The 25,167-nt window shown below is 34.9% G+C and overlaps 1 long non-coding RNA gene across 2 annotated transcripts in view; it reads right to left on the bottom strand.

Annotated features, from left to right (window-relative positions):
* LOC126955611 (uncharacterized) overlaps window positions 1–25,167 on the bottom strand; it is a 132,119-nt gene that overhangs the window by 17,561 nt on the left and 89,391 nt on the right. Inside the window, exons 2-3 of one of the 2 annotated variants that reach the window (XR_007726000.1) lie at window positions 9,192–9,302; window positions 1,556–1,838 (exon numbers count right to left, since the gene is read on the bottom strand). This is a non-coding gene — a long non-coding RNA (uncharacterized LOC126955611). Of the gene's footprint in view, window positions 1–1,555; window positions 1,839–9,191; window positions 9,338–25,167 lie in introns of those variants that run through there. The other variant, XR_007726001.1, reaches the window with a different exon arrangement.

The raw sequence follows: 25,167 nt of genomic DNA, 5'->3' as shown, positions 1-25,167 counted from the left end.
GGAGTAGCTGCACTGGGGTCCCCGGCCAGTGGGCGTTCCTGGTGGGGTGCAGCAGAGGTGGGGCATTTAGTCCATCTACTCCTCAGCACCATGAATGCAGCCTCCATACTAGAGCCTGGTCTCTCTTGTTGGCAGGGCCACCATAGCAGCTGCTGAGGGGCTCAGGGATCCAAGAACCATGGGACCCCATTGGGGCTTGAGCAGTGGGTTTGCCTAAGCTTCAGGCAGATCTCTATGTCAGTCTAGAGGCCAAGGGCATCAAGAAGGATCTCATATGTTCAGAATTGCAAAGGTCTGTGGCAAAAGTGTAGATTTCCAGGGGAAATCTCACTCACTTACCTTTCCCCACAGTAGGCTCCGCGCCAATCCTGGGTGGGCATCTGTCCTGCCTTGCTCCTGTCTGCGCTCCATGGGTCTCTCCTGCTTCCTTGATGAATCCCAACATGGCCTCCTGAACAATCCACTTGAAGGTCTGTTTCCTCTCCATGAGAGTTGTGCACACTGGCTGCTTCTAAGCCAGCCATATTGTCACATTTTTCCAAAAATAAAGAATTTTAATGGAACACTTTATATAATGCTAAGAAATCTAAAACTCATAGCTGAATCCCTAATATAGAGGCATTGGCTTTTACTAAGTGTTTAAAGTTAGTATATTCATGATTCATACAAGAATTAATGTTGAGATCATTTTAGTATTCAATGAATTTATAGCCTAGAACTAAAATTACACTCTCCTCTTGCGTTATACTTGGTTTTTTTTTTTTTTTTTTATTGCTGCTATAACAAATTACCACAAATGTAGTGGCTTAATACAACACAAATTTATTCTTTTGTAGCTCTGGAGTTCAGAATTCCAAAATGAGTCTTATAGGACTATGATCAAAGTGTCAGTAGGGTTGGTTCCTTCTGAAGACTCTAGGAGAAAGCTGTTCCTTGGCTTTTCTAGTTTTCTTATTAGCAGTTGCATCACCCCAGCCTCTGCTTCCACACTTCCTCTCACTCTCCTGCCTTTCTCTTCCCCTTGTAAGAACTCTTGTAATAACTTTGGAACTATCAAGATCATCTAGCATATAACCCCCCCATCTCAAAATGCTTAATTTATTCATATCTGCAAAATTCCTTTTGCCACTTAACATTACATCATCCCAAATTCTGAGAATAGAGTCATGGATCTTTTGGGGAGGAAGGCTATTGTTCTGAATCCCATATACATGAAAGTGAATTTTATTTTAATTTTAACAAGAACATCATAGTTTTTTTTTTTTTTTAAAAAGGATTAGTGTTTTTAATTATACTATTAAACATATTGTCATATTTCAAATTATTTTTTTCCTATCTGACTGTATTTTTTCAGTTTTATTTCTTTCTGATTATTTCAGTTAATATATAATGTGAATATTGTTACCCAATTGATAGCAAAGATAGTAGCTATTTTAAGTTGATATATGATTTCAAATATTTTAACTGTGTGCACCATTTTATTGTGTTTTAGTAATAATGTATCAATTTCTGTAAATTACTACCTTTTTCAAGGGAAGAAACCTTAATAACTCACCTGAGACTTTTCCTTATTATTTGCAGCCAAATCACAACTTAGCCTCCACTTCAGGTACCCTCTTCTTAACACGTGAACCCCATCTTTAATAGCATAAAAGATTAAGTGAAGTGTTATTGTTAGTTATTAAAACCTCACAGAAAATTCGGTTTGGTTAAAGTAATTCTATGCGTTGGGTAGTGATTCTTCAAAACTTGACCAAAAATTTAAATGTAGACTTTGGAGATATTTTTTCCAATTCAGATAGATATATGATGATGTAATGAACATTCTCCCAGTAGAGCTGCAAACAAGAAAATATAAAAGAGAACATAGCTGATTATTTCAGAAGGAGGGGAAAGTAAAATGGTTTATCAACAAGCACAGTCTTTGTAGATAAGACATTTAAAATGCAGTGAGATTTTTATTGCTATCCTTAAAAGAAATGGAATGTACCTCCTCTCTTACTCCCTTGACTCTATCTCGTTCAAATATTATACATGGAAGAGTACACAAAGGACAGAGCTATAAAATTAAGGTGTTTTACTGCTCTTCATGGTTCACTGCTTGCAAGGCAGCATCATTGCTTCTATTAGGGAGGAGAAAGACGATATAAGAAGCAATCATTCTACTTGTTGTTGATGCAAAGATTCTTTGGGATTACTTAGATTTCTGCAATTCACATTGCTGGAGTCAAATAGACCTCTGGCAAATTAATTAATTAATTCCAAAATGAAATTTAGAATTTGCACACATCCTTCCCAAAATGTCACTTGGCTACCACTCAAACAATTATCTGTGAGTGGCGTAAAACTGTGCCTAGTTTAATATCAGCAGTTAATTTTAAAGAAAACTTTATTTTTCCAGTGGCAACAAGTTTAAAATCTATTATTCCTGATATAAGATTCCTACAATTTTAAGAATTTTAGTCTTTATTAATAGAATCATGTATTTAGGCAACTTATATGTATAAGATATAACATGATACTTGAAACAAATCAGTAATATGCTGTATTCATCACGTCTTATCTGGAGTATTATATTTAGTAATAAACCTCTTTTTTCAATCTAGAGTATAAAGAGTAAGTATAAAGAGTAGTAAAAAGAAAATACTTAAGACTTAATAGCTGAAAATTTCCCAAATTTGATGAAGAATATAAGCCTACAACTCCTATAAGCTCAACAAACAACAATCAAGATAACAATTAAAAATGCCTATCTTTCAACAATGAAAGCAAAAGAAAGCCTTATTTATTTCTTTATTTTATTTCTTTATTTTTGAGACAGAGTCTCACTTTGTCACCCAAGCTGGAGTGCAGTGGCATGATCTCAGCTCTCTGCAACTTCTGCCTCCTGGGTTCAAGCAATTCTGATGCCTCAGCCTCCCATGTAGCTGGGTCTACAGGCATGCACCACCATGCCTGGCTAATTTTTGTATTTTCACGCCTTCACCCATGCCATTCTGGGACTATAGTTACGTAAACACTAGACCAGCATTTTACCACATATTATGTTCTTTTTTTTTATATGGTTCAACTTGAATATTTTGATTGTTTTATCTTCAAATTCAGTGATCATTTTCTTCTGCACTGCCTAATCTGTTGCTAATCCCATCTTGCATATTTTTCATTTATTACATTCTTATTCCATATCTAGTTCTATTTGGGCTCTCTCTTTTTAAAAATATCTCATTAACCACTTCCTCATGCTTATGTATTCCTCTACACTCTCAATCATAAAGAGGAGCATATTTATATTAGACGTTTTAGATTGCTGTCTTCAAATTTTCTTCATGTATTTCTGGCTCTGTTTCTATTAATTGATTTGTCTCCTAATTATAGATATATTTATTGTTTTTTGCATGCTTGGTAATCTTTTTTTGTTGTTGGACATTGTGAATTTTATGTTGTTGCTTGCAGCATTTTGTTGGTAATAACAATAAAATATTTTTTGATATACATATTAGAATATATATATATGAAAAGATATATATCAAGAAAGAAATTCAAAAATTAGATCCATACTATGTATATGGTCAATTGATTTATGACAAGACCATAAGGCAATTTAATGAGAAAGGATAGTCTTCAAAAAAATTTACTGGAACAGGAGGATAACCTTATGGAAATAACAAATATCAACTTTATTTCAATTTGATATACACAAATTAACTCAAAATAAATCATTTGCCTAAATGTGAAGGGTAATGCTATAAAACTCCTGGAAGGAAATGTAAGAAAATATCTGTGTGGGCTTGACCTGGACTTTCTCAAAAATAAAATATTTCTCTCTTTGACAGATACCACTAACAAAATATAAAAGCAAGCCACAGATTAGAACAAATACTAACAACATGTATGTAGACAACTAGATTTTATTCGGAGTATATACAAAATTTTACAACTTAAAAATAAGACAAATCCAATAAAATGAGCAAAGGATTTGAAAATACACTTTATAAAGAAAGAGTTAATAATGACTAAGATGCTCAAATTATTAATGATCATGGGAATTCAAAATAAACCACAATTAGATGCATATATAGTGGAGTGGCAAAAATTTAAAAGAGTGATAAAATCAGAGGTTACAAAAATGTAGAAATTTAAAAACCTGTTACATTATGAATGGTGATATAAATAGCACAACCATGAGAAATAGTTTAACAGTTTCTAATAAAAGTAAACATATACTTGCCATATAACCCACCTATTCTACTCAAAGGAATTTACTCCTATAAAATAAAAATATGCCTATACAAGCATTTGTTTACAAATGTTCACAGCAGGATTTTTTTTTGTTTTTTTGTTTGTTTGTTTCAATATCAAAACCGGGAACAACACAAATGCTCATCAGCTGGTAAATAGCTACAGCTATTGTGATATATCCATACAATGAAATACCTCACAGCAATAAAATGGAATAAACTACTGATACATAGGTCATCTATGATGATGAATCCTAAAATCATGTTAAACTGAAGTTGAAGAATCAGATAAAACGAATGTATGTTGTATAACTTTATGTAAGATTGTAGAAAATGAAAATTGATCTCGAGTGAAAAAGTAGTTCATGTTTGTCTGGGAAGGGGTGGCATTACGAATAGAAAGCCAAGGTGAACAAAGAGCTTCTTAGAGGAAATTTCTGTGCCTCGAATTTGGTGGTGATTTTAAAGGAATGTATGTCTGTTGTATTTGTCAAAGTTTAATGTTTAAGTGTATGGAATTTATTATACAAAACGTATTCCTCATTATATTTGTTTAAAAAGATACATGTGTGTAATAAATCAACAAGACTATGAACAATAGAAGATTATAAGAATAGCGGTGAGAAAAACAAAGAAAGGGAGAAAACTACTTTGTTCTTATCGGCTATCAAAAATTATTTTTGGAAATGGAAAACATTCTAATTTATGCATCATATAGATTTGCAGGTTTACACAGGGATCTTCCATTGTCAATGATTTATAGGTATCTTTTTCTTTAACATCAGCTTAGATATTAATTTTCTTTTTTCAACAAAGTAATAAAACAATTTTAAAAATTTCTAACCTCTGTTCAAGGTGTTAAAGGTGCCAACATGGTAATGGGGAACTGCAGTTAGTTCATAGTAGATGATTATATTTTGTTGGCCTAGCCTAATCATTCTCCAGCTCATATTGAAAGAAATAAATTTGCAGCATAGATAAAACTGTGAACCTAGCAGAGAACACAGTGTATCCAGTTCATAAATTTGTGTGCACATAAGACAGTATTAAAGTTGTAAAATACTATAGTAGATCCACCTTTTCTTAGATTATGACATATTTACAAATGGTAAATTTTTCTAGGTATGCACTGTGACTAAATTACAGTCTGCTTTTGCTCCACTGCCTAGAGGAAAAGATGCATCTAATTTATCTTGGTTTAGATTGTACCAGTGAAATATGTTCACTTAATTCTTTTTCTGTGAATCTCATTCTCTACGAACACCAAAGCAAATATGGAGAATTGATTTTTACCAGGATGGAATGCATAGTCTGAAAACTTGGAAATGATATGAAGTACAAAACTGAGTATTTTAGGAAAATCTTTGCAGCGAAGTCACATTTTCCATATGTCAGTAAATAAGATTTAGAAAAAAATCATGTAAATTCATATAAATACTACAACATACTGTTGTAGTATTGAAATTGCTACAACAGGAAATCACAAATACATAATTATAGCTATAACTCTCTTCTTATCTACTGAGGCTTATGGTGGCATGCACATTTAGCCACTCCATTAAATTGCAAGTTGGATACAGATTAGCCCCATATGGAATGGGAGTTTATGGGAAAAGAACATACTTGGTTTAGGAGAGGATATCTGTATGACTCCCTACAAAGCAGTGATTTGTAGAATTTTACAAAGGAGCTCAGAAGTTGGCTTGTTCAAAATTTCACTATTCTCTCCCTCTCTGCATTTCTAGAATGTTTTCTACATGACACATGTGTTAATTCAGCATCTGAATTAACACTCCATGTTGGAGAGTTTATGCAGCTAATATTTATTGAGTGTCTTCCTTGTACCAGATAATAAAAATTTTTACATTCATTAACACTGATAGAGCTCTCACAGCAAAGTACTTTACAACATAGTAACTCATGTATTCCTCAAAATACCCTGTAAAGTAGGTGGTATTAAAACCATTTCACACATGATGAAACCACTACTAATTGGGAGGGTGGGGATTGAAGGTGAGGTGATATGTTTTCAGTGACTTTGTTTTTTCACTCTACTTCCTCATGGTAGGCAATGTGCTTTATACGTGTCTTTATTTTTTATTTTTATATTTTCTAAATTGAAAAACAAAAATTATATAGATTTATGGCGTACAATGTAATGTTTTGTCACATGTATATATTGTGGAATAATTAAATCAAGCTAATTAACATATTTATTACCCCATGTACTTAATTTTTGTGTGTGTGTTGAGAACATTTAAAACCTACTCTTAGCAATCTTCAATTGTATAATGTGTCATTGTTAACTATAAGTGCCCTGCTGTATAGTAGACTCCAAAAACTTATTTCTCCTAACTGAAACTTTGCATCATTTGAATGACATCTCCCCATTTTGAGCCCCCACCAGCCCTTGATAACCACCATTCTACTCTCTGCATTTCATTTTACATATCATATATTGTTGAATACTGACCATAATATTATTAACATCTCCAAAGTGATGGACCCAGTATCCCAACCTAAGGAGTCTGACATGAAAACCAATGCTCTACATAGAAGGATAGAGATGGTCTGTGATTGCTCAGCATTATTTATGATTATTTATGTAACTACTCCTGAATTGATCACTGTATGCCCTAGAATGGAGCAATAAGTTACCAGAAAAGACCCATGGCAGATACACAAAAACAGCAGGTGCTGTGAAGTCACTCATCAAGTTTTTACCTCCTCAGTGTCCAGTGGCATCTCCTAGGTTACCATGAGTCAGGAAGTGAGTGGAGCACTGCTGGGCTCACTGTCCTACTATATCTAGGTGATAAATGAGTAAAGTGTACTTTCTCCAAAGCAAAATGGTTTTCTTTTCACAAAAAAACTAGCCTCTGAATATTGTGGTGACAAAAAATAATATTTATTACTTTCAGCTGTTAAACACTCACATACCTGTGGTGATTTTTAAATATGTCCACACATTCTTTGACATTACACTCTTCAAAAGATTTTTCTCACCTAAATCATGGACTTAGTGACTAACATACAATGACTAGAATGTGGTGAAAATGAAAGTATATATGACTTTTGGATGAAGTTATACCAGACATTGCAGTTTCTTCCTCACATACGCTCTCTTGGATCACGTTTTGTGGAAGAACAGCCAAGCTGTAAGAACATTCAAGCAACCTTATAGAGAGGACTATGTGTCAAGGAACTGAGGCCTCCTGCCAACACTAATATGACTAGTTAGTTACCTTCTAAAGAGGTTAAAGCAAGAACAACTTTGTTTTACATCTCACCACACTCATAATTTTTGTTGTTCTTCGATTCCTGTGTAGCTTTACATTTTTATATGGTACAATTTTCCTTCTGCCTCAGGAACTTCCCTTAACATTTGTTGTAGTTAAGTTCTGATGGAAATGAAATCTTCACATTACGTTGATTTAAAAAGGGTTTCTGGCCTGGCACGGTGGCTCACACTTATAACGCCAGTACTTTGGTAGGCCAAGGTGTGTGGATCACCTGAGGTCAGGAGTTCACGACCGACCTGGAGAACAAGGCTAACATTTTCTAAATGTTTTTACCTGAGTGCAAAGTTGAAGCTTCAATACTTCTTTATAAGGATTAAGATCTTTGGAGCTGTCAAAGTTTCCTGCTTAAGCCTTCATCTACTTCTTCATACTTACTCTTGCTATAAAAGATATGACTATTTTCTCTTTGAAATTATGTGTGAATTTGTATATTGTATATGTATACTGTATAGTTAAGTATATATACAGACTCATATAATAACATATATATTCTCTTAACCAAACAATTTTGTAATATATTCTCTATTTTTTGCTAAAGCTTATTTTAAAAAGTGATATGACAAGTTACCATTGAGACAATTCATTGTGAAAAAGAAAAGTATAGGAAACCAATTGAATAATTATCTTCAATAGAAAACAAAAGTATATTTACTTCATAGTGCTTAATAAAAGATGTAACGTTCATCTGTTCAAACAATGGAAATTAAATGACAACAAGGAAAATAATATGAATGCTACATTTTTTAACAAAGGAAACATTTTAAAAAATCAATTGCCATAATATTAGCAGCAAATCTTCTTAGCTAATATTCTAACCGGGAACTGAGAAATGATAACTAATACTAATAATGAATAACATAAAATGAAATCAGACTGACTTTGCAAAGACAATAACAAATGCCTTTGTATCCATTGTAATTCAATTAAGTCACATGCAAAATAAAACTAAAATCAACCACTGATAACAAATATAAAGTATCCAACAACATCTAAAAAATGAGGAATGTTTCAAAATATTGATGTTGAAAAATATTTTGACATCTGGTAAATGATTGATTCAAATTTTTATTATTTGCTCAAACATATAATCTTCATGTAAGAAAAGCTTTCATGTCACAATTTTATCAATATTATTTGTTAGAAGCACACAATCATATTACCAATTGGTAGCAAGTAGATTGTAAAAATGCAAAATTAGAGTTCATAGATATAGCCTGGTACTGCAGTATCCCATTCCTTTGAACATCATAGCAAACTCAGGATAAATATTTGAAAGTAGCAATTTTGTAAATTGAAATAACGCCAATTTTCATGGCTCTGTTTTATTAATACATACTCTAATTACTCTTTATTATCCATGCCATGGGCCATGTTTTGGAATGCCAAGCAACAGAAGTTAGTAGGTTTACTTTGGCCTTAAACAGATTTTGCTTTTGAAAAATTTAATCCAGGAAAGGGATTTAAAGGAAGAAAAAAAAAAATGACCCATTTCTTTTGAGCTTGAAAAAGGCACATCATGCAGAGGAGACCTGGATGCAACCACAGTGACGAGTGACTTATATTCATACCACATGCTAATATTTCAGATTTCATTGCTGTCTTTTCACAGTGAAAATAGCCCACACTCTTGGCCTCATGTCGAGTAACACACCTGGTAGTGGGAAGAAGATCTTGAAGCAGATGAACTGCTACATTGCTCATAGCACTCACTCTGTGGGGAAGCTGTGCTCATTTTGAGCTCTGCTATGGATGAAAAGACAAACTGTGGAAAGTCGAAACACACACAAAATTAACCTTGATAGGCCAATAATGGAGAAACCAATCAAAAGACAACATATTAGCCTGGATACTAACTCTGATTGATTCACTATGCTTTCTCTAACAAGGCATTTATGCTCCTTGTTAATGTAACTGGCTTGTTCTCTTTTCTCTAAACTTGAATATTTATAAATCTAGTCCCTCTAAAAAAATGTTTTATATCTTTTTTCTCAAGTGTTACATTGACAGTCTCCTATAGGTTTTTATATAATATTTGTTTTCCCCTAGTTCTTCATAATCATTTAGCCTTTGTGTATTATAATTATTATTACCTTTAATCATATTATTTTATCAACAAATAATTGTTCCCTAATATCATTGTTATTAATATTACTATTCTTTCCTAATAAATGATCAGTGTAAAAGAACCATACCAATATATACTAGAATAACAATCCTATTCTTTAAATACCTATGAAAAAGAATTCTACATTCTCATTTCCAAATTTTCACATTCATAAAGTTCTTTCACATTCATAAAGTTATTTCACATTCGTGAAGCTCTTCCTTTCATCAAACCTAAACTGTTCCTATTTCAAATTACATCCATTTGCTGTGGGTCATTGAAAATAGGCAACTGTTGATTATGTTTTCTGCACAGTGAATATTAAAGATGAAATTGTCAAGGAGCCATTGAAATGTGACATCTTGAATCATGAAGACAGAAGATGTCTTGAAAGTTCATTGTCTTATCTTGAAGTCAATATCTAATTAACATCAGGAACACTGACAATTATTTCCGTGATTAATACTCCAAAACATAAGTAACCAAATTAGGTCTTTGTTGCAATAACATTATGCTAATGTTTATGCTAAACATTATGTTAATATTTAACGTTATATTAAAATTTATTGTTTTAAATTGATTATACCATCTTACACTGTTGTGTTTAATTATTAGTAAGTTTATTTACCTGACCATTCATTGACTCAGTGGTCTTTTCGTTATACAAAACAACCTTACGTATCTAACCAATTAGAATAGGATTTATAATTTTTTGAGCAAGATAATACAAGAATATTATTGATGGTATTTTCCTATGCTTTTGAATGGTATACTAATTGAATTTTAAATGACTCATATATATCAAACCTCAGTTTAATTTATTTAACAAACACATTTATTGCACTCGCCATGTACCAGGCATAATTATAAGTGCTTTAGTAATATTAATTCATTTAATCTTATTAACAATAAATTATATTCTAATCACAATTCTAGTGTTGAGAAGTGTGCCAAGGTAACACTGAATATAATATAAGTAGTAGAGATGGAATTTGAACCCAGATAACCCCAGTTCCCAGACTCAGTTCTCTTCCCCACTGTTTCATGCAATCAAAAAGGAAAGGGAAGGAGGACACTATGGGAGGATGGCTATGGCAACATAGTTTTTGAGTCTCATAAACACACAGAGAGCAGCTGGATAGTAAAGCACACAAAACAACTAGATCATATGTCCAAAACTTATAAGCAACATTTACAGCAAATTGAGAAGGCAAGGTATTCCTACAAACTTCAAAATACAAATGACTGAGAACCAACCATCAACAACCACAAGAGCCACCTGACAGCAGCCTTTCTGCAGGACAAAGCAGAAAAAGCAACAAGGTGTCTTTTCACAGCATTCCAATTTGAAGACAGCAGCAGAACTGAGGGTGCTTTTGCCAAATCCAGTATGAAGTGAGCTGAGAAGTCCACAGTAAGATAACATGAAAAGGGTGGTGCAGTTTGGCCCCTGGAAAATCTCAGAGCAAGCGTGTTAGGTTTCCTAGGCATAAGAGAAACTACCTACTTGAAATAAAAATTAAGTAAAACAATTACAATAGAGATAAAGGTTAAGTGAGGTTTCAGAGAAAAGAGGAGAAAGAACCAAAATCAGGAAATCAGAAAGCAAGCTACTACAGTGTTGACATTACATGAATACAAAAAAAGAAATTGAGTGAAATTTAGAAAATCTCCTAGAAACAGACCACCTTCCAAAAGTTTAGAAGCAAAAATAGTTTTACATCAAAATAAGAAATAAAAATATTGAGGTCAAATTCCATACAAGGTTTTTATATGAAAGTATAACAAAAAGATACTGTATAGACAAACTATAAAATACTATAGGTCATTCAAAATGACCTAAAGTAAAATTAAAATGACTTAAGAGATTTAAAAAAGCTATTCAAGAATGACATGAAAGAAAACTTGAGAAGTATATTAAGAGAACTGAGGAAAGAGAAATTTTTAAAAATCCAACTTTTCAGAAATAAAGAATAAATTAGAGAAACATAAAATGGGTAACATCTTAACATAAATAAAAGGTGAAAAAGTGAAACCTTTTTAAAAATCAGAAGTAAATGAAAGAAGAGGTTAAAAAACATTATAAAGTGACAACTATTGAAGATAGGCAAAGGAAGAATTTTCAATAGACAATAACAGCCCAAAGGATGGAAGAGGAATAAACAAAAAAGTAAACAGCACTAAAAATTTCAATTCAGACAAACTTCCTAATATAAAGAAAAGTTTTAAATTACGTATTAAAAGAGCATATCCGCTGCGCACAGTGGCTCATGCCTGCGATCCCAGCACTTTGGGAGGCCGAGGTGGGAGGATCACCTGAGGTCAGGAGTTCGAAACCAACCTGGCTAACATGGTGAAACCTCTTCTCTACTAAAAATACAAAATCAGCTGGGTGTGGCACACCTGTAATCCCAGCTACTCGGGAGGCTGAGGTAGGAGAATCGCTTGGACCTGGGAGGCGAGGTTGCAGTTAGCTGAGATCGCGCCATTGCACTCCATCCTGGGCAAAAAGGAGTTAAACTCCGTCTCGACAACAACAACAACAAAGAATATATCACTTCACATACATAAGAATATGGTCCCCAAATGACCAATGCCAACACACACGTGGCTTCAAAGAAAAAGGAAAACTTTTTGATATTAGGTTAATTAATTAATTAATCGAGGAGAAAGAACTAGTTTATCATTAATCTCTTTGACAATGACATTTAACCCCAAAGAAAACAGAAGTAAATGAAAGATATAGTATATTCAAGATATACAATGAAAACAAATATTTTAAACTCAGCAAAACTGAGTTAAAACTATTATCAATATGAAAGAACTTAAAAAGTATTGTTTCCTTGAGTCCTTCATAGGGAATTTACTAAAGGATGAACTTCAGACACCTAAGATGAATAGAAAACATCACTATAAGGGTGAGCGGTGAGCACTAAACTTATGGATGTTTATAGCTATAAAACAAAAGGAAAGTTGTCAAGGAAAGAAGATTGTTGGAATAGCTGTGTGCTCTGATATTTTAAAATGGTGGAATAAAGGAGATCTTTTATGAAAAAATACTTTCGACTGTTCTTATTAATTATATTAGCAGTGGAATATTCATATTATTATTCCAAGATTATTGTGTGCCTAATGCTGTATAAAACAAGTGAGCAATTATCATCATTTGTGATCTCGAGAATAAGGGTTTTTAGGGTTCGAGAAATATAGATGGAATGTAGAAGAGGTTAAGTAAAAAAAAAAAAAAAAAAAAAAGGGAAAACCCGAAATCTGCATTTGTATTGGAATTATCAATATCAATCATGCTATTGGGACACTAATACAGTCCAGCTGAAATGAGCACACTTAACTCCCAGATTATAGTCTTAAATGATCACTTATCACTAAAAGAAAGTGAGGCTGTATGGGGATATGGCTGATTTCAGGACTGGAGCAGGGAATATGGAAAATGAAACTAGTATGTCTGTCTCCATATCCGACATCAAGGAAGCCATCCAAGGCCATAATAATCATGTCAAAATGATTCAAAAGCCAATTTGTAGAAGCTTTTAGTGGCTAGTGATAAGCAAAATATTTCATAATAATACACTTAAAAACTAATTGGTTAATGTTGAAGGATAATAGGCAACCAATTAATTCTCTTGAATATGGATATACAGCAGGACAGAGTCAAGCATTTATCATGTCTTTCCAATGTGAATTTTCCATTGGTTAACCAAGTGCAAGATGAGGAGATGTGTCTCTTCATAAAAGTATTCAATTAATAAAGTAAGAGAAATAATCGAGGAATATGAGCTATTCAATTAATACATTAATTAATAGAGGAAATTCCCCAGTGAATTAACGAATTGATGCATTAGAAACACTTCTGATAATGTCACAAAAAAGAGATAATGTAGACATGATTTTTCTGCCTATAAAATTCAGATTATGAGCTATTCTCTGCAGGTCAAATACGCAGTGTTTTTCAGCAGACTATAAAAGCTTAAAAATAGCAAAATTTTAGTACTACTAAATTATGTTACCTAGGTATCCGCACTTGGATGTAACATTATAAAGAAATATAGGGTAGTGATAACTAAAATAGTCAGAACAGTTGTTACTTTTGGGAGGAGAGAGAAGGTTGGAAACGGTATAGAAATTATGGAGAGACCTCTGGGCAGCTGGCAAATTTTTAGTTATCACCTAGAGGGGTAGTTACAAAGTTGTTCACCCTAAAATATCTCATTGAGCTATACATATTTGTGCATTTCTACATCTGCATTTCATTTTCTAGTAAAAAGTTAAAAAAGAAAACACTGATTTTTCTTTAATGAAGCATTTACTTAGACACACATGTATTTTCCAAGTGTCCAACTTTAACTCAAAATAGATACTTTTTATCTTAAATCTCATTTGGGGCACAAGAATTCATCTGGTCTTTCAAACCAAATATCAGAAAGTCATTGTGTATGTCATGTTTCTTTCATGCCAGGTCTAATTTGGCCCTTCTGCTTTCTTAACATTTCCACACCTATCTCCCTTTCTTGTCAATCACTTCAACAAGTCCTCTTTCCGGAATTCTAATACTTCTTTCTTGTGTGATAGAAATTGCCTGTTAATCACTACATTCTGATTGTCTTCCACCTTATCTTCTATAATACTACCAAAGTGATATTTTAAAACTTAACATTTGTGATATTATCATTCATGAATAGGATGTCAAATGTAATTTAAAGTAGATGTAGGAGTAGGTTTTCTTTCTCTCAGTAGAACTTGAATATATAAATACATTTTTTGTAAGCTTCAATTAATACTATTTTCAAGCAGGTTTAATTCAATTATTGGATGAAGTAATAGGACCAAATTCAATGAATGGAACAAATTCACAATGGTCTAATGTTTTAAAGAAAATTGAATGATATTCTTCAAGTTACAGAAATTCGCCACAATTGGAGCTTATTGTAGCATTTGTTATCTTAGGAGCTGACCAGCTAATTAAGCTAAGTTCACAATAGTCATAGGGATCATCCAAAAGATTAAACTTTATGTCCAGCCATTCAGAAGAACTCCAGAGTGCTTGCAGTGCTAATTCTGTTATTTTTCAAGATGCCTGGTAGAGTTACAGACAGGACTCTCAGAGTCACAGATATTGCACTTCCAATTGGAAAAATGCCTGAAAGGCCTAACACTCTCACTTCACAACTACTGACATTTAGGGAGAGACATTGGAAGGGTTGCTCGAATTTCTAGCACTAGAGGTGACAGATAAGAGACAAAACCAGGTCTTTGAAATCTCAATACCCACTGCCCTTTCCTTCAGTATTGATATGGTTTGGCTGTGTCCCCACCTAAATCTCATCTTGATTTTTATCTTCCATAATTCCCAGGTGTTGTGGGAGGGACCTGGTGGGAGATAATTTATTCATGGGGGAAAGTCTTTACCGTGCTATTCTCATGATATTGAATAAGTCTCATGAGATCTGATGGTTTTATAAAGGGGAGTTTCTCCGCACAAGGTCTCCTCTTTTACCTGCCACCATATGAGACACACCTTTCACCTTCCACCATGATTGTGAGGCCCCCACCAGACACGTGAAACTGTGAGACTATTAAACCTCTGTCTTTTATAAATTGCCCAGTCTCAGATATGTCTTTACTACGAGTTGGAAAATGGACTAATACAGTAAATTGGTACCAAGAGCGAGGTGCTGCTGTAAAGATACCTGAAAATGTACAAGCAACTTTGGGACTGGATAATAGGCAGAAGCTGGAACAGTTTGAAGGACTCAGAAGACAGGAAAATGTGGGAAAGTTTGGAACTCCCTAGAGGCTTATTAAATGGCTTTGACCAAAATGCTGATAATGATATGGACATGAAATCCAGGCTGAAGTGGTCTCAAATGGAGATGAGGAACTTGTTGGGAACTGATGCACAGGTGATTCTTGTTGTTTCAGCAAAGAGACTGGTGGCATGTTGCCCCTACCCTAAAGATCTGTGGAACTTTGAACTTGAGAGAGATGATTTAGGGTATCTGGCTGAAGGCATATCTAAGCAGCAGAGCATTTAAGAGGTGACTTGCATGCTGTTAAAGGCACTCAGTTTTAAAAGGGAAACAGAGCATAAAAGTTTGGAAAATTTGCAGTCTGACAATGTGATAAAAAAGAAAATCCCATTTTCTGAGGAGAAATTCAAACCAGCTGCAGAAATTTGCATAAGTAACTAGGAGCTGAATGTTAATCACCAAGACAATGGGGAGAATGTCTCCAGGGCATGTCAGAGAAATTTGTGGCAGCCTCTCCCATCACAGGCCCAGAGGGCTAGGAGAAAAAAAACAATGGCTTCAAGGGCTAGACCCAGGATCCTTGTTGTATGCAATCTACAGACTTGGTGCCCTGTGCCCAGCCACTCAAACCATGACTAAAAGGGGCCAATATGCAGTTCAGGACATGACTTCAAAGGGTGCAAGCTCCAAGCTTTGGCAGCTTCTCTGTGGTGTTGAGTCTTCAGTGCACCGAAGTCAAGAATTGAGGTTTGTGAACCTCCCTAGGTTTCAAGGATATATGGAAACACCTAGATGTCCAGGCAGATGTTTGCTGTAGGGGCGGGGTGCTCATGGAGAACCTGTGGTGGGGAAGTGTAGAAGGGAAATGTGGGGTGCGTGCTCCCACACAGAGTCCCCACTGGGGTGCTACCTTGGAATCCCAACCCATGGGATCCCATCTCTTGCATCAGCATGACCTGGATGTGAGACATGGAATCAAAGGAGATCATTTTGGAGCTTTAAGATTTTACTGCCCTATTGGATTCTGGACTTACATGGGGCCTTTAGCCCCTTTGTTTTGGCCAATTTCTCCCATTTGGAATGGCTGTATTTACACAATGCCTGTAAGACCATTGTATCTAGGAAGTAACTAACTTGGTTTTGAATTTACAGGCTCATAGGTGGAAGGGACTTGCCTTGTCTCAGATGAGACTTTGGACTGTAGACTGTTGAGTTAATGTTGAAATGAGTTAAAATATTAGGGAAAAGTTGGGAAGGCATAATTAGTTTTGGAATGTGAGGAAATGAGATTTGGGTGTGGCCATGGGAGGAATGATATGGTTTGGCTATATCTCCACCCAAATCTCCTCTTGAATTCTAGCCCCCAAAATTCCCACATGTTGTGGGAGGGGCCTGGTGGGAGTTAACTGAATCACAGGGGTGGGTACTTTCAATGCTATTCTCATGATAGTGACTAAGTTTCATGAGATCTGATGGTTTTGTAAAGGGCAGTTTCCCTACACAAGCTCTCTTCTCTTGTCTGCCACCATGTGAGTCATGCCTTTTACCTTTCACTATGATGGTGAGGCCTCCTCCACCATGTGAAACTGTGTGTCCATTAAACCTCTTTCTTTTGTAAATTTCCCAGTCTCAGATATGTCTTTATCAGCAGCAGGAAAACAGACTAACACAGGTATCAAAATTGAAGAGTTCAGGGCATCACTAGAGCAAACCAAGGTTTCCAAGAGAGAAACCAAATCTATCTCGGCCCATGGAAACCTTCCTGATCACACACTGAATGGGATGTGTGAGGAAAAAAAAAATGAGAGGATTCACTAACTTAGTTCAATCCCAGCTCTGGTTTTGATGTACTTTAAAGTAGTAGGAGGCATCATTTATCCACTGGATTTTTCAGTAAATATGCTACCGAGTCAAACAGTTTAGCAACATTTGAATCTAACAATTCATTATGAATCATAATCATAGATTATGAATAGATTCAAATCTAACAATTCATTAGATTACAATAAATTGCATATTTTTCATAGAGTGAGTCAAGAACAATTTCAAATCATAGTTCTCATAAAGATCTAAATAAGCACAACTTGCCCTAAGGAAACAGGAAGATTTTGAAATTTATAACATAGAACAATTTTTGACCAAACAGGGAAGAAAATATGAATAACGATTGTGGCCATCAAGGTAGAGGTTAAGAAAAGGAAATTTAAGTCAATCCCCTAACTTTGTATAACATGGGCATGAAAAAAAGAGATGAAGACTGTATCACATCCAGCTTTTGCTCTTTAATGTGAAGATTACAGAGAGGTAAATTTTATTTTTTCACTGAGAAAATTTTCCAAACACTAAAAATTATCACAAATTAGGTTTTACATATAACATTGTTTCTACTTCCTTTCATTCCATTAAAAAAAAGATCATCTTTAATTTTTTCCTCTGTAAATAAGATTTTGTTTTTCATAAGGAATTCAGAGTACCTGTGTTCCAAGCTTAGAAATCATCCACAATTTAGATGAATGAAGTCCACAGTTTAGTCATAAACAATTACACTTTCAGTATTAGTTATATGTACCAAATCAAAATGTAGCAAGGAAGGATATCACTTCAAACAGAAAATCTGAATTTATACTAAAAACAAGTGAAACAGGTGTACTGTTACCTTAGTCTTTCACCAGAGAAAACTTACTTCTTGAACTATTTGGTTTAGCATAGGCTATAGACTTACATTTCAAAAACACATATATCAAACATGAAAGACTGACAGAGAAATTCAAATAAAAGGAATAATTTGCAGTCATGTCTCTATTATGCCATTTCCTTTTTAATGCCTGAAATAAAATTACAAAGAAAAAAAAAGAGAAGGTTTCATAAAATAATCATTTATTTAGGCAATATCATTCTTAGTTTATATTAGTTATCCTTTCCATACATCTTATTTATATTCTAGTTAAAATTCCCATATAGCCATATATGTCTAGACAGGCCATAATAATAAAAAACCTCACCCTTTCCAACTGTATGCATATAAAATTAGCTAACCAAGCTTAACTATACCTTTTTTAACACCAATAAAAAATGTAGAAGATGAGAAGAGAAACCCTGTAAACAACTGAGATGTTTTTCCTTATTTCAAATCTATGAATATAAAAGGCACATTTGTTCAAACACTATCTGATGGACCTCAAAAAATTCATTCTTTATTAGTCACAGCAAAATTCCAATGCAATGATGTTGTCTTTGGAGAATTTTTAAAGATTTTGTTTATAAAACTGTTCTTTCCCTTTGTTACTAATGTCAGTATGTCTGGATTGCCAGAGGGGTTATTGAAAAAAAAAAAGTTGACAATCTTAGCAATGCAATTACTTTCATTGTCCTTTCGATAAAGAATTTATCTGATCATCTGGATTTGAGCAATTCATGTGGTTCCAGCTGTAAGAGAGGGAACTTTTTTTCCTTTAAGAAATGAATCGAAGGGATCATCCATCAAGTCTCTAACCACTTCTTTTCTTTCAGAGCACTTGGAACACTGTGTCACTGTGTTAAGAGTGATGCCGAAAAGCTGGCAGCCAAAGATCTCTTTTTACTTCATTATTTCCAGTGGACTCTCAGAAAATCAATAGTCTTTTATAACCATAAAACTTTATTTGTTGTTGCCCTTGTTCTGCATTACTTTAAAATGGACTATTTATTATAAATAGAGGTAATATAATTGTCATAAACGTGCTTCCCAAAAAAGTTTCCTGTTCCTAAAATAAGTAATTCTGATTAAATATATAAAACAATACTAATTTTTGTGAGGTTTTTAAATTTTGATTTGCTTTAAACTTTATCTGCATAGATATAAGGCCCTTGGGTTAGACGTTTAAATAAATATGATTGTTTTTTCTGAAACATCTTGGCAAGATATCAGAGCTACCACTGAGAACTTGACAATTACAACTGCCAATGACTTTGCTCTGACATTGGATAAGAACAAAACAAATGCTTCAATGTACCATGTAGCATTGCCCTGCTTCTTTAAAATCACAGTATTGTAACTACTCATTCATTTTTCCTTTTATAAAATTATCTTAGTATTTTCCTCCTCTAATATATTAAAATATTTTTAATATGGAAGGAATCCAACATTAAAATGGGTAATAAACTTGTTTCATATATTTCTCTGAGTGTGAACAATTGATTTTTAAAAAGAAATGTTATGTCAGACAAATTATATTTCAACACAAATATTAAACAGAAACCTTTAGTTAAAATACATTTTAGGAGGTGGAAATAAAATTTATAGGAAAAGGCAAAGTAACTGAATTTAATCAACTTGCACATTAGACGTGACAATATATAATATACTAACATTGAAACATACGAAATGTCCACACAGAAGAAATGGTAGACAACTATTCCCATCTCTACCTAAGGACAAGGCTAGATGAAACAGGCCCAAAATGCAGTCAGAGCAATTTAAGTATGAAATATGAGTACTGAAGGGTTTGGGCTGGGAGTACTGTGAAGACCTCTTCTTAGGCCTTTGCAGAGATTTCTCTCTATGAGTTATAGTTGGTTCCATTGTCTCAATTATTTCTTCTAACTGTGACTTATAGACAATACTGGGAATTCATTTATGAAGAAATAATATTTACTATGCAGTCATATGTGGGAACAATCACTTGAGGACTTTTTCAGGTTATCCTTATCACTAACAATATAACCTAATGTGTAGTAAACATGCAATTACTATTAGCTAATTATTAAACCAATAAAAGAAAAGTTACATAGGGTGTTCAGTCAAATATCAAGCAGGAAAGGATGTCACAGTAATTAAAAGCATGGTCTCTGGAGCTGCAGCTAGGATTAAAATCCTAGCTCTTCTACTGACCAGCTGTATGACCCTGGGCAAGTATTTTTATTTTTCTGTGCCCCAATTTTCTCATCTTTAAGATGCAACATTAAGAAATAAGTAAAAATTAGGTATTTGAAAGACTCAAGAGAAACAGAGAAACAAATAAAGATGAGATTAGGCTAGTTTTGGTGAACTTTTAAGAAATGCAAATTAAGTTAATAACATTAAGGTATATGGCACAGTGGCACAAGAGTCTATCCAGCTTGTACATAATTATTTCATTTATAAACAATTTCCCATTGCAGCCCCTCACGTTTATAATTTAACATTTTATGACCTTAATTTCCTTTAAATCTGGGGGGAGAGGAAATCTACAATAGTGCCTTTGAATCACTTATATAGCATCTTTTATGTCTTAGCTACTCTTCTGAGCACAATTGTCATATATTTTTCAGGTTTTCAAGAAAACTTTGCAACTTTAACATAGTGTTTTGAAGAGTAAAAGTGACACCTGAAAAAAGCCATCCATGAGAACTAACTCCCCACAAACTGATCAGATGCCAGGATTGCAATTTTTCTTCAGAGAGAGCAAAACTATGGGTTAAGATGTGTTTGGATGGCAGAAATCTGACCGAGAGTCTGTCATGAGGAGCAGATGTACAGGAGAATGATTCACAAGATCTCCTTTCTGTGCATTGAACGTCTATCCACAGAGCACATCTTCATTACTAGGGGAGAGCATCCATCAGCCGACATGGTGGTGGCAGCATGTTCATACCTGAGGTGCTGCTTCAGAAAGGAGAGCTTTTCAATAGTTAGATTATTTCAAGTCGCAACTAAATGCCTCAAATTCCCAGGAATGTAGATAATAACAGTTATGCCTCTTTCTCTCTTTTCCTCACAGACAAAAAGGTAACCCATGTTGCATAATTATAAAAAATTCCAAAATAATAATTTGAAATATACAGGACACTTCAAATAATACATCTACATGTTTTGAATCATCTTCCTAAAGCCCAAATATTGTTGTGTACCCAGGCACAGCAGGAAGCTGATCATTACAAATGACAGCAGCAACATTTTAAAATTATGAATCTTAAGAATATTTAAATAAATGTATAGCAACTAATAAAATTGAAAGTAAAATGTATACTAACTTAACTGATATTTTGTTAGCAGGTATTTGTCATTTAAAACTGCTTATTAGTAAATTTAAATTATGTAAAATTGTGCATGTATATCTTAAGATGGCAGATATATCTTCAGGGCATATATTCCCCTTGCTTGCCAGTAGACTCAAATATCCACTTTTTTTTTTTTTTTTTTTTTTTTTTTGGTTTCTCATCCTATTTGTACTAACTTGACTTCTATTCATTATTTAAATTAAAAATGAACTGGAAATTCCATAATGGGAATGACTTCCCATTGTTAGATTTAAGTTTCAGTCAACAGAATCTCTCATTTTCATCAAGAAATTTTTTAAACACATGGGCACAATATTCCTATTCTTTCTTTTAAAAACTCAACTCCTGCACTTCAGCTTAAGCAACAGAGTTAAGACCCTGTCTTAAAAAACAAACAAAAAAAAAAAAAATAAAACTCCACTCCATCATAATTTTATGAGTGAATCTACATCAGCTTATTGCTTTAGAACTTATAATGTTTCTACTATCAAGATTAGCTAGACTGAATTTGGCCAATTCAGTGCAGCATTCTCTGCTGAGTTTAATTCAATTATGGATAAGAATTCAGTCATAGTCTTGGAAAAAATGACAAGAAAATCTTCCGATTTTGTAGGATAAAAATATGCTTTTGAAAAATACACACTATATTTTCTACCTCCTTCCTTTATAGTTAAACCAGGCTCTACTTAAATCCATTATGTTTTATTTTTTGCCTGATTATTATACTAACCACTTTTTCTTTCAAATATTGCTGACAGAATTATTTCTGAATTTATTTCAGTGCTGATATGCCACAAAGAAGGAATCACACTGATTGTGCTGCTAAGTGAAAGAAAAAGTGAGCATGAATGACCCCTTATTGAGCTTTTAATACGGCCTAGTGCCCTTGCTCTGCTACACGTTTCTCTCCAAGCCGCATGAGGAGTCCACTCTGGGTACGAACACATGGAGATAAATTATATGAAATCAGGAGTTTGGACTAAGCAAGAGACAAAATTATGAGAAATGATTAATTACTCTTCTTTCTAAGTAAACAAAAAACAATAAATATCATCAAGGCCATCTCTTTCCTTAAAGTTATATTTGATCTATTATTACCAGTTATTAGCTTACTTCTGATATAAACTGGTTTTCCTTTGAGAGAAGCATAATCATTGGAGGAAATGTTTGTCTATGGGGAAAAAAAAGAAAAAAAACGGGAAATTGTACTTCTGGAAAAAATTAGCCCTCAAAAAATGTGAATAATATATCTGCATTTTTTGGCTGTAGTTTCAGCTCATGTACATGTTTCTGCTTATCTTCTCGAAGGAGAAACAAGTTATTCAATGCTATGTATGAATCAAAGATCAGATTACTCAGAATCCTGAAAAATAAATTGTGACTGTGCATATTCTTTATCCATTTTTAGTAAACACATGTATTTTTATACAGTTATGCATCCTGATCTGTTGTCATTCAATGTTTTTTGTATAATTTATAGATATCATCACCACACGTTTTGTGAGATTGACATGCAATCTAAAAATAAATGATTCAAGGATGAGTGTTCAAGATGGGTGACTAGATGCAGCTGAGACATACCTTTTTCAGGCAGAGAAACCAAAATATTGAACAGTTATTCACACTACAAATAGATCATCTGAGAAAGAACACTGGAATTCAACAGAGAAGCAACAAGAGACACCAAGGACTAGGCAAGGGGATGCAAGGCCGCCTGTTCAGCGGGATTGCTAGGAGCTGGAAGCAGCCCCTTGACCCAGGGAAGTGGTAACAGAACCTTGGGGATCCACATCCCCATTGTGGACTTTTGCAATCCTAGCTACAGGAGAGCTCCTCAACCCTTGCTGGCCTCCAGACAGGCATAGAGAGCTCCCTTGAGATTACACAGAGGCACTGCTCAAACTCACGTGGAGTCCCACAGGCTTTTGAGCAATGGGAAGCTGCAGCAGTGCCATTCTGGTAGCACATTCCCTAGGGTTCTATATTCTGCCCTAAGGCTGTTGCTGCCAGCTGTCAAACCAGGGAGCGGGAGGAGAGGCCAGGTACTCACACACACCAAGGACAAATTCCACTGCCACTGCCACAGACTGCTGCAGGACCCAGGCACACTCGGGCCACATGCTGCATGCCTGCCAGCCTCTCCAGAAGCTTCCTATCTGGCCATTCCCGTGGAAAGGGGCCGACCCTTCCTGCTGGCAGATCCACAAGGCAGCTGTTGTTGCCCTGCCTGAGTGTTCCTCCAGTGGCCTGGGACCAGCCTGCCTCTCACTATCAAAGCTAGTGCTTGAGTCAAGAGGTCCTGAGAATAAGTTCACTCTTCTGATCCCATCCATCTTGGTCTCAGGCCCTGCTTCCAGGGATATGAGAATGAGATATGCAATCTGTTCTCAACCAGGAGAGGAGAAGCTGAGAAGACAACGTGGCACAGGTTCCTGTTGCAACAATGGAGCTTATCACCCCTTCCTTCACAAGACTGCACTGGAAAGAGTGTAGCCTGAAAGCTGCACTTTCTGCCCCAAGAATGGAGTCTCACAGCCTGGGATAGCTTCATGATCCGAATGCAGACTGCTTGGGACAGGGCTAGCTGTTCTGGTCTGCTGCCAGCAGCTAGACACTGAAGGGAGACCCACTGGGTTGGGGGCTTGTGTGGGTCCCACTGGCACCTGGTGGACTGTGGCTTCTTGGCAAGCCATGTCCCCCAGAGCAGCCTCTTGAGAACAATAAAAGTGCCTCTCACTCACCCTGGAAATTTGCCCCAGAGGCCTGAAAGTTGTTTCCTAACCATTCAGGGTCAGCACTTGTGCCTGTCATTGGAAAGCCTGGGCACAGGCTTGCCCAACCCAGTTGTGCCCAGCTGTGCCCTCTCCACCTGTCTTGGTGTCAGAGCATGGAATGAGACTGGTGAGAGTTCCATGGCCTCACCCACTGGCCAGACATCTGAGTACTTCTGATTATCAAAAGCCAGGCATAAATCCCACTGGGATCACTGCAGCTGCCTCTCTCCTGCAAGAGAGCACCACCTCATGGCTGGGAAGTCAATCAGTACCGCCCGTTACAACCTCAGCTGACACAATTACACAGCGCTTGCCTGGTTCTTCCCTGCAGTGTCACCTACCGCCTGGAAATCAAAATGCATAACCTTAAAAATTGCTGACAGAAGTACACAGCACTGGAGAACAAGATAATCTTTTCAACACCCCCACTTCACCATATCTGCAAGAGACAATAAGTCTACTCACACACCCAGCACACTGCTACTACAAACTAAAAAAAAAAAAAAAAAAAAAGACAGAATTTGAGAAAACCACCATACTAAGACAATCTATAACCAAGGAATTTATACAAAACTTTGGCCAGTTAAAAGCACCCAGAATAAAAGTCAAAGCCAAAAGATTCTACCCAATTAATGTACAGTCTCATCTGCAAGGGAAGGAAAAAAGTCCCATTAAAGCGAAAGTCAATTCAAAAATAAGAAGTGACACTTTCTCTATGTTAAAAGAAACTAACATAAAAAGTCTAGCAGATGTTTTGACATTCCCCAAAGGATAATACTAGTTCTCTATCAATGCATTCTAATCCAAATGAAAATCCTGAAATGACAGATAAATAATTCAAAATATGAATTGTAAGGAAGCTCAATGAGATCCAAGGGAAAGACAAAAGCCAACGCAAAGAAATCAGAAAAACAATACAGTTTATGCATAAAAATTTAACTAAGAGATCAATGTTTAAAAAAAAAA

The sequence above is a fragment of the Macaca thibetana genome, chromosome 5 (genome assembly GCF_024542745.1).
Source record: "Macaca thibetana thibetana isolate TM-01 chromosome 5, ASM2454274v1, whole genome shotgun sequence".
NCBI classification, from domain to species: domain Eukaryota; kingdom Metazoa; phylum Chordata; class Mammalia; order Primates; family Cercopithecidae; genus Macaca; species Macaca thibetana.
Note: the sequence above shows the minus strand (reverse complement) of the source record. Positions and strands in the feature narration are given on the sequence as shown.